Genomic DNA, 17,334 nt, shown 5'->3' with positions numbered 1-17,334 from the left:
TCGCAGGTAAGAAGTCTGCGTCACCAGAATTTTTTTTTAATATACTACGCGTGTCGTTAGCGCGCCAGGATTCCTATTTCAACTTTTATAATTTTAATATTTCAAATTTATCATCAAAGAGTAAGATTACAACCGCCTGATTTACTGCAACCCATTTTACATGAGAGGGTTTCATGGCGAAGTACAGAAATGATACAAGATTCGTAATGTCGGTGCGCCACTTTTTTATATACCGGCAATAATATTTTCTCCTTTCATTATCCTCAGATTTTGGAAAAGCATGCAAGATGGTACCAAATACCAATCATCGACACTTTTTTACCGATCGTCACTAACCACTTGCGAAGCAAGTTATCGACCGAGGTTCTACCCGTCTTATCTGATGAACCGGCAACAAGTATGTACGTCAGGGATGGTAAGTAATAAGGGTAATAAGATACCTGATTTCGAAAATTTATTCAACCAAAAGAGAAATTCGAAAGAAAGAAACAAAATACGACAATTATAATATGAGAGTTGTTTTCCCCATATTGAAATTCAAAAGTAAGTAATTGGAAAGCCGTGTAACAGCCGATGAGATGAAATGTTAGGAAAAATTCGAGAGCCGATCCGTCTCTCGTTATTAAGCATTAAAATTTATACCAACCCGTTTTCCCACGTAATAACGAAGCGGATTTCTTCCGTGTTAGCCCCGGGGGTGTAGATTCGGGGCCCGCAGAGTATGATCAATCAAAATTAGCTCCAGCGACTAGACAACCCTTGAACCATGCCGGAAAGCGAGATGGCTTCGAATCAGGGCAACAGCGAGTTTCAGAGATTATTCACTGATCGAGCAAACTCGCCCGTCTCTTACCTTTATTAAATATACAAACGAACGGAAAGGATTCTAATTAGTGTGTTCTTTATATGACAAGAGTATAATGTTACACGTTTTTTCACTAAGCACGAGATTGAGGTTAGGGTTGCGTGATGTCAGATTTGTCCGCAACAGCGCATGCGTGCAGTACGGAAAAAGCTACTTTCAACCCTAGTAGGATTTAAGAGTAGTCTTTTCAGTGCTCCGCGCATGCGCATTCGCAGACTCACTCTACCGTCGTAGAAACGGATACTTTGTGCACGGAAAACGCGTAAAACGTGCTTGCGTTACATAAAAATATCTCAGCTTGATCTGCATGCGAGACACGTTGATGGCCAGTCGTCCTAATGCGCGAGGTAAAAAGGTTTTGGTACTTGGTTTTTGAATGCCGGTGGGAGAAGGAAATCGTACAAGGTATCTTCATACAAATTTTCATCACGTAAAAGCAGGATTATAATGCAGTTGGTAAATAATTAGAAGGGTAAACAAACGTCGCGCCGACTAGTTCGGTTGTTCATGCCGGTTATATTCACTGAATAGTGCGGTCCGAAAATACGACCGCGCGTCTTATTTGTTCAACGAATTTCGGGGATAGGTATGGAGTTTCCTGGTAAATTAGAACCAGCTCAGCGTGCGGGGCTTGTGTACATATTCCATCCCGTCCGGTGGTGCAGAAGAAGATGCCGTCGCTACGGAGTCGGGGATCAGGGCGCTTTTCAAATAAGACTTTTCACAGCTCGAAGGGTTGACTCGTTCCGGAGAAAAGGGTTCGCCCGGAAACGTGCAAATTTTCTTCATCATCGCCTAGCTCTTCTCTTCTCTTCGCTCCGAGAGAATTCCGAAATTATGCTAACGCGGAGAGAAGCCAGGCGGCAAGTAAATCCACCAATAACTGTCTACCTGCCGTTTATATCGCTTTTCTCGGACTTTTCTCGACCCGTTAAAGCTGACGTTCAATTATAATTGTTTCAGCGAGGCCCATGGCATAAATCTGCCCCTCAATTCCTCGAATAAATCCATAAATTCGTTTAATCTCATCTCGGATTAATGTAGAAATTATTTTACCTACTGGGAATATGCAACGCGAAGACTTACACGTATACCCTGAATTATCTCCTGGCAGCTTATTGCTGGGCGTAAATATTAAAACTAGGAGGGCAAGTTGATTAATTGACCATCATAAAGCCCCATCTGGTCCATTGCGTGAGGGATGCTGGGCGCTTATGATCTCGCGGGTGATCCCTTGGAGTTGAAATTTTCACTAGCGACGGTTTTTTTCCATCTGTTATGCTTTATAATTGAATGATGTTTTCTTTCTACACTCCGTCCCAATTCTGGTCACCCAACGAAATACCCGATGGTCAAGGGTGATTCAACTTAATGTTCTTGTCATTTGTCACACTTTCTACGCGCGCAGTCCTTGTCAGTTAACCCGTACAATTCGAGAACTTCATTTCCCCCGGAATTGGCCTTTGTCAAAAGTTTTCCGAGCAGTTCCCAACGTAAAAAAAGGAACGTTAGATAAACACCGAGTAAATAGAAGGGTCATCTTCCGATTATCGTTCGGTAAAAACGAACAGAAATCTACAAACGCAAAAAAAGTGCAACCGTTTTTTTTTTTTTATTAAAACTCAGTTCATATTATTCTAATGTTTTATAACGTCAACGAAAAACTGTAAAATTTATTCCAGAGAAATTTCTTCTGTATTCCAAATGGCAATTGCTTTAGCATTTTATTTATTGGACTTGGTAGGATTGTGTTTTCTGTGCACAAGCTGTCAAATCTGTACATATTCTCACAGACGCGAATTTTTTTTGTCAAAAATATCTGCACGTAGAGAATTTAGTGTAATTTAATATAACATCAACGGAGGCAAGGTGTAGATATCCTGCAGCTCTTAAACTGGTTCTGCAGCATCGATAACCGTGTGGTAAGTACCGAGTGCCATAAGTACCCTGAGGCTTAATTCGAGTGGCAATATTAGAGTTTCAAGTGGGCGCTTACGGTTGCCATTTGACTCGCTCCGTTTGCCCGGTATATACCCGAGCAGGTGGTTGGCTCAAAAAAGCGAAAAAACCCGGAGGATAACGGCGATAATTTCGGAGAAAATGATGTTCATTTTCCGATTGTGTACATATATAACGTGTCCGCAAGAGAAGAGAAGAGAAAAACGGAGAAAACCGGTCGCATTTCCGGTGTGACATAACGAACCCGAGTTTTGAAGGGTGAAATAATTTATAATACCAGGGAACACAGGTGTAACATTTATCATTTTCTCTTCAAGTCCACGATATCCTGCTGGGGCATTAATTAGCTGTTAAACCCCTCTAAAAACAACGTCCCTTTCTCTTCGATTCTTCCCCGTAATTTGCGAAATACTTCCATAGCGAAAAGCGAAAACTATAACCAGCATTGCAGGTATGATGTATTAGGGTGATTTTTTTTAAACGACTATTCTTTTTTTCCAATCCCCATCGAAAATTTTGTTCTATATGTCGAACAAATAATTCCCTAAAAGTTATAGTCCTTAATATTAATATTAAGTACTCGCCCAGGGCGTGAAAAGATTTCCCATATAAAATACACGTGAATCGAAGCGTTTTTTTTCAAATCTCTACTACTCAGTGGAATTTTATGATATCACATTGGTCTTGGTCGCAATTTACGCAGAATCGAACGATCTTCAAAAGTGTCTGAAACGTCGTGAGTCCAACGTACACTGGTGAGATGGTACAGGTCACTATAGTTGATTTTTACTCAAAAATCTCCATTTTTCGCTGTTATCTCCGAAATGATCAACTTTACCAAAAAAGTATGAATAAAAACTTTGTTGAAGATTCAATTTTCTACAAAAAAGGTCCTTTAGACCTGATTGCTCAGATTGATATTTTTTGAGATATCGAACTTTAACTTCTTGTCATATAAAATTTTTATGGTTTATCGAATCAAACGTTTTAAATTATTGATATTGCATTGGAATCTGATTTTTTTCGATTTGATTCGATCCATTTGATCTATTCCATTGGAATATCAGTAATTCAAAGCGTTTGATTCAATAAAGCATAATGTTTATTGGTTATATTAGATTAAAACGTTTAATTCAATAGAACATAAAAATTTTATACGTAAAGTAAGCTGAATTTCGATATCTCAAGAAATATCAATCTGAGCATTTTGGGCTAAAGGGCCTTTCTTGTAGGAAATTAAATTTCCAACAAAGTTATTCCTTACATTTTTTTGGTACAGTCAATCATTTTGGAGATAACAGCGAAAAGAGGAGAATCTTGGGTAAAAATCAACTTTAGTGCCCTGTACCACCTCACAAATGTAAGTTGCACCTACGCCGTTGTAAACACTTTTGAAGATTGTTCAATTCTTCGTAATTTGCGACCAAGACCATTATGATATCGTGAAATTCCGCTGAGTTGTAGAGATTTGAAAAAAAAACGCTTCAATTCACGTGTATTTTATATGGGAAATCTTTTCACGCCCTGGGCGAGTACTTAATATTAATATTAAGGGCTATAACTTTTAGGGAATTATTTGTTCGACATATGGAACAAAATTTTCGATGGGGACTGAAAAAAAAAGAATAGTCGTTTAAAAAAAATCATCCTAAATTGATGTATGCACTGTTTAGACTGCAACCGGTTCTTACGTCGCATTGTAATGCGATTATTGTGGGAATTACAGAGTGTTTTGTGGGTAACGATTAACCGGTGAATGTAGGTGGTTATGTATCCACAAATTATTATTACACAACATCTGTTTTCTCGCCTCCAGATGGATTCGATTGTTGTGCTCTATATATGTAGGCGCTGCGAAGTGTGAAGACTCTTCAGTCATACCCTGCACTTGAGAAGAGGATTCGGCATGCAATAGCTGTAACCAATTATACCCTCGATTCGTTAGGCTTGACTAACGATTACACCGTTCAAACTCTAATCTGGGTAATTAGGGCTTTTCATAGCCTCGCCGACGTCACTTGGCTGCGCGATGTTAGAATTGGACCCATTTGTTTTCGCCCTGCTCCAAACAACAAGAGCCTCTTTCATCTCGTCTATTATACCCAATACACACTTGCCCTCTTTGTTTTCTTCGACAAGAGTCATGATCGTGTACCTAGGGCAGAGCAATTGTACATCAGTTATACACGTTGTACGACAAATTAATGTCCTTGCTGATCTAGGCTTCTACGCCCCGCATTTTGAGGGGCACATTTTTCTATGGAACAAATTTTCAAAATCATAGGTGGTCCAAGGGTTTTTGGGCTCGCTAATTACGATTCTGACGTCAGAATTAGAAAATTCAAGATAGTGGACCCAAAATGGTGACTATTTTAGGTTAAGTTCGTGGTTTTTCGTTCAATCGGTACAAAATTTGGTATAGAGGGTTTTTAGGCTCGCTGATTACGATTCTGATGTCTGATGTACATAACATAAACTTTTTTCTTCGAAATTGGATTTTTAGAAAATTCGATAATTTTTTTTTTTTAATTTGAGCCAGACGAAAAATCTGAAAAAATTTTATAAGGCAGTGATAGACCTGAAGAATATGTGAAAAAAATTTCAAAGCGTTTCGACACTTAGTTTGAGAACAGCTGAATTTATTCTGAAAAAAAACGAGTTTTTTGCGTTTCAATTAAGTATAATTAATTATAAATAAACAAATATCCACTTTTTTCCTTAAGTATCTTTTAGCTTGAACCTTCAAGATACTAGAAACGACTTAGAAGTATAAAGGTATTGGAAAATGGAACGGCAATAATGAAAAAAGGTGGTACAAATGTGCATCGCTGCCCCTCAAAGGGTTAACCACCCCCTTTGAAAACAAGGGGCTTCCTTTCACGATTAATCGAGAATTCGAGGCTATTCGAGTGCTTGAGAAATACTCTTTTCTCGCTGTTTTTATCGACTCCTTCAAACTCGAGCCGAAGTCAGGTGGCGAACTGGTTTGCCTAGCAAAACTTGTGGGGGTATAAGACGTCGCTGGGGTAAAAAGAATAGGGGTCGTTGCTGCGCTGAGCATAGGGCACTTATTCACTCTACTTCGCCGCGCGAAAATTTCGACGAAAAGGAAAAAGTCTCCTGCGGTAACCTCCTATGGAGGAGGTAGAGGTACGTGCGATGAGCTTGCCGGAGAAAATGGCGAGAGGGGTGAATGCGAGGTGAATGCTCGCCCCCGCTCAAGTGAAACGAACTTTGTCGCTGCGAGCTTGCGGCCTTTGATAAATGGCGCCTCGAAGTTTACGCAATTTAAGCATGCCGACTCTCTTCGCTGCACGCCGGGCGCACTTGCGATTATAATCCCTTCTCTGTTATACTTGACACGCGAACCACCAGCCGATGGTGCCGGAGTTTTTAAGATGAAGCAAAACAGGCCAAGAACGTTAGAATTAGGTCGTTGAATCGGAAATTTCATTAGGTCGATAAAATAATTGACACGTATTATTTATTTATTTATTTATTTATTTGTTTCTTTTTTTGTTTTCTTTCAGTTCAATGTTTGTTAACAGATATATATAGCAGTTTGAAATTTTGCGCGTGACGTCACACGGTATTCAACTTGCTATATATCTTTGTTAATAAACATTTGATTGAAAATAGAAAGAATTACCTACGTGGCAGTTATTTTTCGTCGTACTAAATATTGTATATATATATATGTATATATTAGGGTGATTTTTTTTTGAACGACCATTTTTTTTTTCAGTCCCCATCGAAAATTTTGTTCCATATGTCGAACAAATAATTCCCTAAAAGTTATAGCCCTTAATATTAATATTAAGTACTCGCCCAGGGCGTGAAAGGATTTCCCATATAAAATACACGTGAATCGAAGCGTTTTTTTTTTTCAAATCTCTACAACTCAGCGGAATTTTATGATATCACAATGGTCTTGGTCGCAAATTACGCAGAATTGAACGATCTTTAAAAGTGTTTAGAACGGCGTAAGTGCAAGTTACTTTTGTGAGGTGGTACAGGGCACTAAAGTTGATTTTTACCCAAGATTCTCCTTTTTTCGCTGTTATCTCCAAAATGATTAACTGTACCAAAAAAATGTAATGAATAACTTTGTTGGAAATTTGATTTTCTACAAGAAAGGTCCGTTAAACCAAAATGCTCAGATTTACATTTCTTGAGATATCGGAATTCAACTTACTTGACGTATAAAATTTTTATGTTCTATTGAATTAAACGTTTTAATCTAATATAACCAATAAACATTATGCTTTATTGAATCAAATGCTTTGAATTACTGATATTTCAATGGAATAGATCGAATGGGGCGAATTGAATCGAAAAAAATCAAATTCCAATGCAATATCAATAATTCAAAACGTATATATATATATATATATATATATACATATGTATATATATATCTGACGGAATTAATGGAATTTTTTGGTAATTTTCATCCTAATCGAAGCGAAAACACCATACATCAATAACATTTAACGCGCTAATCGTGAAACCTTTTTTCATTATCAAACTCATTCGGATACCTCATTGTGCAATGTTATGCGGATTTGCTCGAATTCATTTCTGCAATCACACAGTAAAACCGTTTTTCATTTGTGTTCGGCACTATTGGGAAGAATATTTATATTGCTCTAGATCGAGGGAGTATTCACTGATAGATCGGCTGACAAGTGATTGCAATGATTCCAACTGATTTCAAGTAATTTTTAGCGATTTTAATGTGAATTCAAAGTATTTCATAAGGTTTTTTTTATGCGATTTCAAGCCATTTTAAAGTGACTACTTTCCAAAGTGTTTTGAGAGTTCAACAAGGCGGAACACAAGTGCGATTTCAAGCGATTTCAAGCAATCGTACGTGATTTCGAGTGATTTCATAGCAACCACTTCCCAAAGTGCTTTGCGATTTCAACAAGTGAATACTTCCTCATTCTAGATATTCTCAAATGGTTTTTCCTCCTCCTCCTCCATACTTCGGATTCAAGCTATGGTACTCGTTCATTAATAATCATCACCGAAACGCGGTAACGAATCCCCTTTTCGATATTACAGAACCTCGAGGACTTTAACAATGGGCGTTGGCTGCATTGTACCCGCAGTATGAAACTCTCTGCGAGACTCTAGCGTTCCCTCGACTTTACATGTGGGTATAATAATGTACGAAGGTTCGGGGGTAAGTTAACACCTGGGTAATTCCACCGCGAGTTCGAGATCGTTTTAACATTCTGCAGTCGAAAGCGGCACCGGAGAGTAACGCCGAGCGATTTCATGCGGCTATCTTCACGGCAGGTGCAAGTAGTTATATGGTACATGGCCTCCGTGTTCTCCACGGCAGCTGAGACACGTGCTTTGGCGAAATCCGAGCTCACTTGGAAAATCCATTTGCCTACTATATGTCAATATCCAATATTATGCGTAATATTTGAATAAGGAATTTTCTACTCGAGAATTTCCTTCTCGTTGTAGGTACCATCCATTTTTCATATCTGCAGAAGATTTTATTTCACGGTGATTTCGCGAACAACTGCTTTGCGACGCGACACGAATTCGCCGGGGACAATATGGCTGTCCGAATATATATACGTCCACATATGTATTCACGTTTCGATGCACGACCTCCCGTCAAAAATTGTTCTTATTTTTTGTTTTCTTCTCTTTTTTTTTTCATCCAGTCTTGTGCCGCAGGAAAGAAAACTCGCCCTTATCCCCGGGGGAGGGTCAAATATCCTCGTCATCTTGAATTTCGCTGGCCTGACCGTAGCCCGGGCAGATATATATTTATTTTGGTAAACCAAGGACACTCCCAAGGAGAGTATATGAAACAGCAAATAGGCCAGAGGGCTTCTGGATCACCAAAATCCCACTCCATTCCACAAATCGACCCACTGCACATGCGCGACTAGGCGGGAAATTGGAAATATGATCATATGGATCATCGGTTCAGAGCCATAGAGTGTGAAGTACACGTTAAGGGGGTATTCTGGTCTAAAAGCCTAAATTTTAGGGATTTTTCAAACTAGGATAAAAAAAATGAAAAACATTTTCACCATCCATTTTTTTATATGATTTTTATTGATATTTGAAGAACATAAAAAAAAATTGAAAAATCGTCGAATTACAGGCTGGTGAAGTGGGGGCTATAAAAAAAACGGTGCTCCCTGGTTGACATGATTCCAACCCTTGTAGTGATCTAAAACGGACAAATTAAAAAAATTCTTCATTAGTAAAGATGTCGCTATCGGATTGACCTTTGACAAAGAAAAAAAAAAAAAAAAATCACGAAATGGCGTCGACATAAAGAAAAACATTTCTTTTACCCCCTTTTTTTGACCTTTACGAATTTTTTAAAAATACTGGAAATTAAAATTTTCGAAAATCCAAGGCAGGAGCGATAGAGAGATATATAAAAAAGATTTTCATCGAATTTCAAAGGAATCGGTAAGGTAGAACTTGAGAAATCATGACAACTACCTCGAAAAAAGTAGTTTTGAGAAAAACGCGTTTGAAGTTTGAGAAACAATTCCAGTAGAATGACTCAGATAATCATATTTAATACTCACTTTGGATTAATCGGCGATCCCAGATCCATACATTGGACCTTCTTCTTTTTCATAAGCAATGTCTTGCGAAGTTCTTTTTGCAAACCGAACTGTTCTGCCTTCTTTTGAAGCAGCAGAAGCTCGCAGTTCAGAGCGATCAATTCTAACTTCGTTACATCTGTAAATCCACTGTATCTCCGGAAATAATTCGAATTTTGAAAAATCCGTTTAAGGGCATATTTTTGAGCGTCTAAACTTCGAAAATGTGCACAAAAAAATCGATTTTTTCAAATTTCTAGACCAGAATACCCCCTTAAGCGAATTTCTGACAACCCAATGGTTCGTAAATCGAACGGAAGAAGTCTCGATGGATGAAACTACACATCGGAAGCTCCGTGTTTTGGAGCAAAGGAACATTTGCGATGCCATGGTTTCAGCAGAATCTGTGGTCTGCTGGTCCTCGAGCTTTGATGTCGTTTATGATGGCTTGGGGTCTCATCGCTGCAACGTTACTACGCCTCAATAATTCAAGCAACGATCTTGCGATCAAGCAAACTTCATGCAGTTCAGCTTACGTAGGCGGCACGCTACAGGGACGTAGAATAACAAACAGAGCCCTGCCCCCTGGAATTTATTCCCAACCCTCTCACAGCCGTTGGGATACCTTATGTCGGCAGAAACCGACCCTCGCAGCCCTCAGGCGAGGCCTAATTGTGCCGCTCTTCATTTGTTTTCATTAAGGTTGAGACTAATACTGGCAGAGCGACTTCCTGCAGGCGTCACAAAGACGGTCCTTCTCTCGATCCTTGAGGATGTTTCAGAGCCAGGAGGAGGATCGAAGCTAACCTCGCAGGCTTGGCTTGTCGGAGACGAACATGACCGAATTAAAATCCGTACAAGACGGTGAACAAAAAGAAGCAAAAGCAAAAAAAACATTGAAATCGGATCAAAAACACCAGACTTAGATAATTTCAAAGTTTCGAAGAGTCGACATCTTAGGTTATCCTAATCGCGTTTCTTCGTACACTTAAATTACCATCGCGTATAACTGTGGTCCCCATTGGTCCTTAAGGGGGTATTCTGGTTTAGAAAGTTGAAAAAATCGATTTTTTTCTGCATATTTTCGAAGTTTGGACCCTCAAAACTATGCCCTTAAACGGATTTTTCAAAATTCTAATTATTTTCGGAGATACAGTGGATTTACAGACGTAACGAAGTTAGAATTTATCGCTCTGAACTGCGAGCTTCTGCTGCTTCAAAAGAAGGCAGAACAACTCGGTTTGCAGAAAGAATTTCGCGAGACATTGCTTATGAAAAAGAAGAAGGCCCAATGTATGGATCTGGGATCGCCGATTAATCCAAAGTGGGTGTTAAATATTATTATCTGAGTCATTCTACTGGGATTGTTTCTCAAACTTCAAACGCGTTTTTCTCAAAACTACTTTTTTCGAGGTGGTTGTCATGATTTCCCAAGTTCTACCTTACCGATTCCTTTGAAATTTGATGAAAATCTTTGTTATATATCTCTATATCGCTCCTGCCTTGGATTTTGGAAAATTTGAATTTTAAGTATTTCTTAAAAAATTCGAAAAGGTCATAAAAAGGGGGTAAAAGAAATGTTTTCCTTTATGTCGACGCCATTTCGTGAATTTTTTTTTTCTTCGTCAAAGGTCAATCCGATAGCGACATCTTTACTAATGAAGAATTTTTTTAATTTGTTTGTGTTAGATCACTACAAGGGATGGAATCATGTCGACCAGGGAGCACCGTTTTTTTTTTGTAGCCCCCACTTCACCGGCCTGTATTTCGACAATTTTTTGATTTAAAAAAAAAAAAAAAAAAAAAAAATTTCATATTCTTCAAATATCGATAAAAATCATGTAAAAAAATGGATGGTGAAAATGTTTTTAATTTTTTTTTCTTACCCTAGTTTGAAAAATGCCTAAAATTTAAGTTTCTAGACCAGAATACCCCCTTAATAAGATTAAGTGAGCAGCTTGTGCTGAAGTACGCGTTGAGAGTTGAGAGGCCGATTAAAGCAATCAACGATCAAAGAGTCAACGCGCGTCGATTTGTTCGCCGGGTTTCATGGATCACCGAGTTTGAACCACATGTAAACTAATAATGAAGAGGCCCATGAGGGCTTCCCATTATAAACACCGCCGCCGCGTGATATCCCTCCACCTCCCGCGTCGTATTTACAAGAGTAGGAAGACGGTGACACCACGAGGTTGGGGTTGGTGGTACACGAGTCGCGTTAACGAGGCAGGAATATCTGCTTCCGACAGACCGAGAATTATCTCCGTTCCAAAGAAACGCGAGGAGACGCTCTTATGTTGCCGGTTGGCCAGGTATTTAACGATCGGTCTTTCTCAAGTCTCATACTTCCTCGTGCTGGGTGCCTCGTGTCCCCCTCGTCGAATCCTTTTCGCTTCTCGAAAAGCATTCTAGCTGTACTATGTATATAGTGCCCACCGTGGGCATTAACGCAGCGAGACAAATTTGACAAAGTTGAACGCCTTAAGTCATAAGTGGCTAATGAACAACTCTGCTTTCTAAATTCTTTCGAACCAACGAAAAAGAGAGGAATAAATGGGATTGAAGAAGCGCAAAGCACTCTCTTGGCTTCGTGTGGATGGATACGTGACTTTCCGATGGAAGATGAAAGTGAGACAGACACCGCAGAACGGAAGCATCAAATATTCGAATTCACGAAGATGACAAGTGAGAGTTTTTAAAGTCGAATAGCTGATGTGAGGGTGAACTGTAAAAACGAAAATCGTTACAGATGTTCAGATAATTATTATTTTTTTTACCGCGGAAAACTAAACTCGTTACTGCAAATCGGTGCCGTCGTACTGCAAAGTGCATTCAAAAGCAGGCAAAATTGTTATAATCGAAATAGAGAATCATGGTTCTTAAACAGTTCAATTAATTCGATCTGAGGACAGTCAAGTTTTGCAATTTTATTTCATAGGGTATATACGGGTGGCGCAAAAAAAGTGACTGTTTTTTTTTTTTTTTTTTTTTTTTTTTTTTTTTTTTTTTTTTTTTTTTGAGTCTCGTGTGAAAAAATATTAGTTTTTGATGTTTTAACAGCCCATTCCAAAGGACAGCTCAAAAAAAAAAATTTTAACAGGTCGCTCCAAATTTTTTAAAACGTCAAAAATCGTCAAAAAATTAAATTAAAAAAATTATATTTTCAGTATTTTGTTTGATTTTTAATTCATGTCGTGGTGTATCGTTATCGATTCTTTCTTACTAAATTGAAGAAAAAAAATTTATGAAATTTTATAAAAGATCGTTCGAAAAGATCTAAAGAAATGCTCAAAAAAATTGAAAAAAAATTATGAGCGACCTTTCAAAATTCAAATTTTGAACTGAAACTTTCGGAAACTTATTTTTTTTTTGTCTATAAAATTATACCGTAACGAGAAAAAAAAATTAAAAAAAAAAAAAATCGATTTTTGACGATTTCTGACGTTTTATAAAATGTGGAGCGACCTCTTAAATTTTTTTTTTTTCTTGAACTGTCCTTTGTAGTGGGCTCTTAAAACATAAAAAACTAACATTTTGTCACACGAGACTCGATAAGAAAAAAAAAAAAAAAATTGTCGGTTTTTTTTGCGCCACCCCAATATACATATATATTACACGTGCATATCTCACTTAAAGGACTTATTAAAAAAATTCGAATTTTCCCAATGAATTACATGATGTTGACAATGTAAAGGTCACGGTACAGAATCGTCGATGCGATATGAATGATATAAAAGTTGTTTTATGTGCGTTATAGCGTAATATTTTATCTTCTCTACATTATAAGTAACCTGAGTCTATTTCAACTGCCACGCAGAGTTTGAGAAAAAAAAAAAAAAAACGGAGTAGAACGGAGTGTTGAAGTGTTTCGACGAGAGTGAAATGGAGGAAAGCGAATAACTGAATAAATAAATGAACAAATAAAAGCAAGGTAATTCAACGGAGATGAAAGAATAAGATTGAAATGGAAATAACGCGATTAAAGAAGGGTCTGAGTAGCACGTTTCGCGAATGTTGTTTCGCCGATAAAGCGATTCGAGGGTGGGAGGGAGGGCTGAATTATATAGTTATATATAGTACATACCTACGTAGCGTTTGGGGGATGGGCGCGAATATTGAAACGGCAGGTCGGCGGTATCAGAGTTAAATCGAATGATGATTTTACTAGACAATTAATGATCCAGATATATGTCCATGGGTCGGACCGTCATTCGATTTCCGGTGGTTAAAAAAGCTCCGCGGAATTTGACAGACATTTTTTTTGTGCTTCTTTTTTTTTCTTTTTTTTTGAAAATTACATTCAAAATAATTAATAATTACAAAAGAAAATTGTGATTATAGTCAAAACGATTAATAAATTCTTCTTTAATTATTAATTATTCCGAGTATAATTTATTACAATTTTCTCTTGCATTTAGTTATTATTTCGATTATGATTACAATATTTTGTTTTTAATTGTTAATTAATTTCAATTTTATTACAACTTTTTTTTTTTTTTTTTTCGTTTAGTCATTAATTGTTCTAGTAATGTAATTAATTATAGTTGTAACGCTGACTACAGGTTTAAGCATAATTCGGCTTGATCGTCTGAATAAAAAAATTGGAAACGTAGATAGAAAAAAGTCTTGAAAAACTTTCAGAAATTTTATTTGCAGCATCGATGAAATATGTATGTAGCGAAAATGAATCTGAGGAGATTTACGAATAACACGAGTTTAAGTTTACAATCAGATATCGACAATCGGGGAAATGGTATCGCGATTCGAAGTCTAAACTTGATAAAAATTTTTTGTGGTTTTTTTTTATCAGATTTTAAATGTTTTTCAAACTTATTTTGTTCACTATTGTATAACAGAGATGGTCAAAGACTGAATGATGAACATTTGCACGCTATATATAATTAACCTTACCGCAATGTAAAACTTCTTGAATGTTTTCCAGACAATCATGGTCAGTGAGTAAAATTAGCCCGAAAACATTAGAATCGAATTACAATCACCAGAGTAGATTTATCTGAACTTTATTATAATCATATAACCATGCCTCTAATTGTTGATAATTTCTGTTGATGTTCTGACATTCGTTCTGACAAATTTTTTGGGAAAAAAAAAACTTCCAACAAATTTCCAGATTTTCCAGGACCTAAAACCGATTTTCCCCCTAAAATTTCCCCAGTTCTAGTGAGTTACTAAAACCTAAATCGTTTAGCTTGTTAACTCTATATATTCGGTCTGTGAATTAAATTCTCAAATCGACGAAAAATATATAATGTACTTAAAAAATTCAGTTTTAAGCCAATTTGTTTTCACGACGAGAAAAAAAAAAAAAAAGTTTAAAACTCTAAAATGCGCGTTACGGAAGACTGATATTTTGAATTTTTCTCCATCGCCAAATTAATACTGTACCTCTGACTGAAATAATACCGTTTCAGATTTTTCAAATCTTTTCTTCTTAAATCTTTCTTCCGTAACTTTAGCTCCCAATGCACATCCTCGACGCGCATTATCCCGATGCAGACGTTAATGCATGTCATCTCTGCGTAAGCGTCGAGTCCCCCCTCTAAGCCTCACTGCTAACCACAGTAATTATATTCGTCACACCTCCATCTGCATATATTTGAATAAGGAATTATAAGGGAAACGAAGGTACAGGTATGAGGCATTTAGCGACATGCTATAACGCTCTTTCCGAGCTTCTGAATAAACAAATGAGTATGCTAATCTCGGGCCTGGTTATCGCACCTCTATAATTTCTATATAAAGGGAGATTGGTAGACTCCCAGTACCACCCTCGGTAGCTCTATGTACATTAGGGTGGCGCAAAAAAACCGTCTATTTTTTTTTTTTTTTCGAGTCTAGAGTGACAAGATGTTAGTTTTTGATGTTTTAAGAGCCCACTCCAAAGGACAGTAAAAAAAAAAATTTCAAAAGGTCGCTCCACAGTTTTTAAAACGTCAGAAATCGTCACAAATTGATTTTTTTTTTTTTTTTAAGTTCTTTTCTCGTTACGGTACAATTTTATAGACAAAAAAAAAAAAAGTAAGTTTCCGAAAGTTTCAGTTCAAAATTTGAACTTTGAAAGGTCGCTCATAATTTTTTTTTCAATTTTTTCTTGCATTTCTTTAGATCTTTTCGAGCGAACTTTTAATATTCATATTAAAATTTCATAATTTTTTTTTCTTTAATTTAGAAAGAAAGAATCGATAACAATACACCACGACATGAATTAAAAATCAAACAAAGTACTGATATTACAATTTTTATAATTTAATTTTTTGACGATTTTTGACATTTTAAAAAATTTGGAGCGACCTCTTAAAAATTTTCTTTTGAACTGTCCTTTGGAACGGGCTCTTAAAACATCAAAAACTAACATTTTGTCACACGAGACTCAAAAAGAAAAAAATATTCGGTTTCTTACGCCACCCTAATATACATACACATATATACATCCGGTGTTAAACGGAAGACCTCGTTCTTCGCGAATCGCCTCATTCCTTTCACTGCTCAAGCTCAAACATATCGGTGGTATATCGATTTTCACCCCCACAGTCCTGGGTAAATAAGGAATCTTCATTGAATTAGTATCGAACATTTTCACCCGCTTACAATACACACATATATATATATATATACATACACATTACAATACCTGATATGCGCAAGTGTGGTAGAAACATTTTTAATACCTGCTGTACATAAAGTGTCGAATTGATTTTTCAATCAATTATTTTATATTCGTTAAAATCTAATGTATAACTGTATAAATATATATATATATATTCAGTTCATTTGATTCACAAGAATTTTAAACAATCTCCTTTCATTTCAAACGTTTTTCGATAATTCAGTACACCCGGACAATAATATTATATAGTCAATTCGGATAATTTCCATCAACTAGACTGAATTGAAAATATTCTCTGAAAGAGAAAAACACACAAAAATTCTACGCATTTACGTATAACGGAACGAAAAACAAGAAAATCGCTTTGAACACGGAATGTATATATATATATATATATATATATATATATATATATGTGATATATAGTTCGATATCCGTTAACGAAATATCAATTATATTATAAGCAGCATTATTTTTATCAAAATGAATATGATACCGTAAATAGAATAATAATAACAACAACAACAAAAACAACAACAACAAAAAGATATACATCGGAGGCCGATCGTAATCGCGTGGCGTGTTCCAGAGAGCCTCCAGGGTTGTCATAATTCGACGAAGGGTGTGGAATTTCACACGGTTCTGATATCGATACACCGGCTCACCGAAACTCCCTGACCCCTGATAATTCGGGAGGTATAAAGTTTGTCGCAACTGTTGATACGAGGAGGCCTGGCGATCGAGCAAAGTGCTTTTTGGTTGCCCTTGATAGGGGTTCTCGCGCATGACTCACGAGACGAGCGATGATCAGTGACTAACGAGTTTCGGTTTCACCCCATTCCAATTTTCAAATTTTACAAAACTAATTAGCAATACCAGCTGCGGAGGCTTATTGCGAGACACGCTTCATGACAACTGAAATTGAGACGAAGAAGATCTCTCTCTCTCTCTCTCTCTCTCTCTCTCTCTCTCTCTCTCTCTCTCTCTCTCTAGCGCATTCTCTTTTTCTCCCTATCGTGCGACACCCGGAAAGCAGGCGTGTATCCACCTCTACTTACATTTTACACACATCCCCACGTGTAGCATCGCACGCCTCGTAAATCTTCCAGCTCGTAAACTCTCCTGAGCATACATATACCTACATATGTATACGTATATATATACCTACGTACAATTTTATGAAACGAATTGCGAAACATGTTGCAGATACCCCCTCTTTTTTTTTTTGTTTTTATTGTTTTTTCGAACCGCCCAAAACCCTTTCCTGTTGGTATACGAACGCTCATGAA

The sequence above is a fragment of the Diprion similis genome, chromosome 7, assembly GCF_021155765.1.
Source record: "Diprion similis isolate iyDipSimi1 chromosome 7, iyDipSimi1.1, whole genome shotgun sequence".
NCBI classification, from domain to species: domain Eukaryota; kingdom Metazoa; phylum Arthropoda; class Insecta; order Hymenoptera; family Diprionidae; genus Diprion; species Diprion similis.
Note: the sequence above shows the minus strand (reverse complement) of the source record.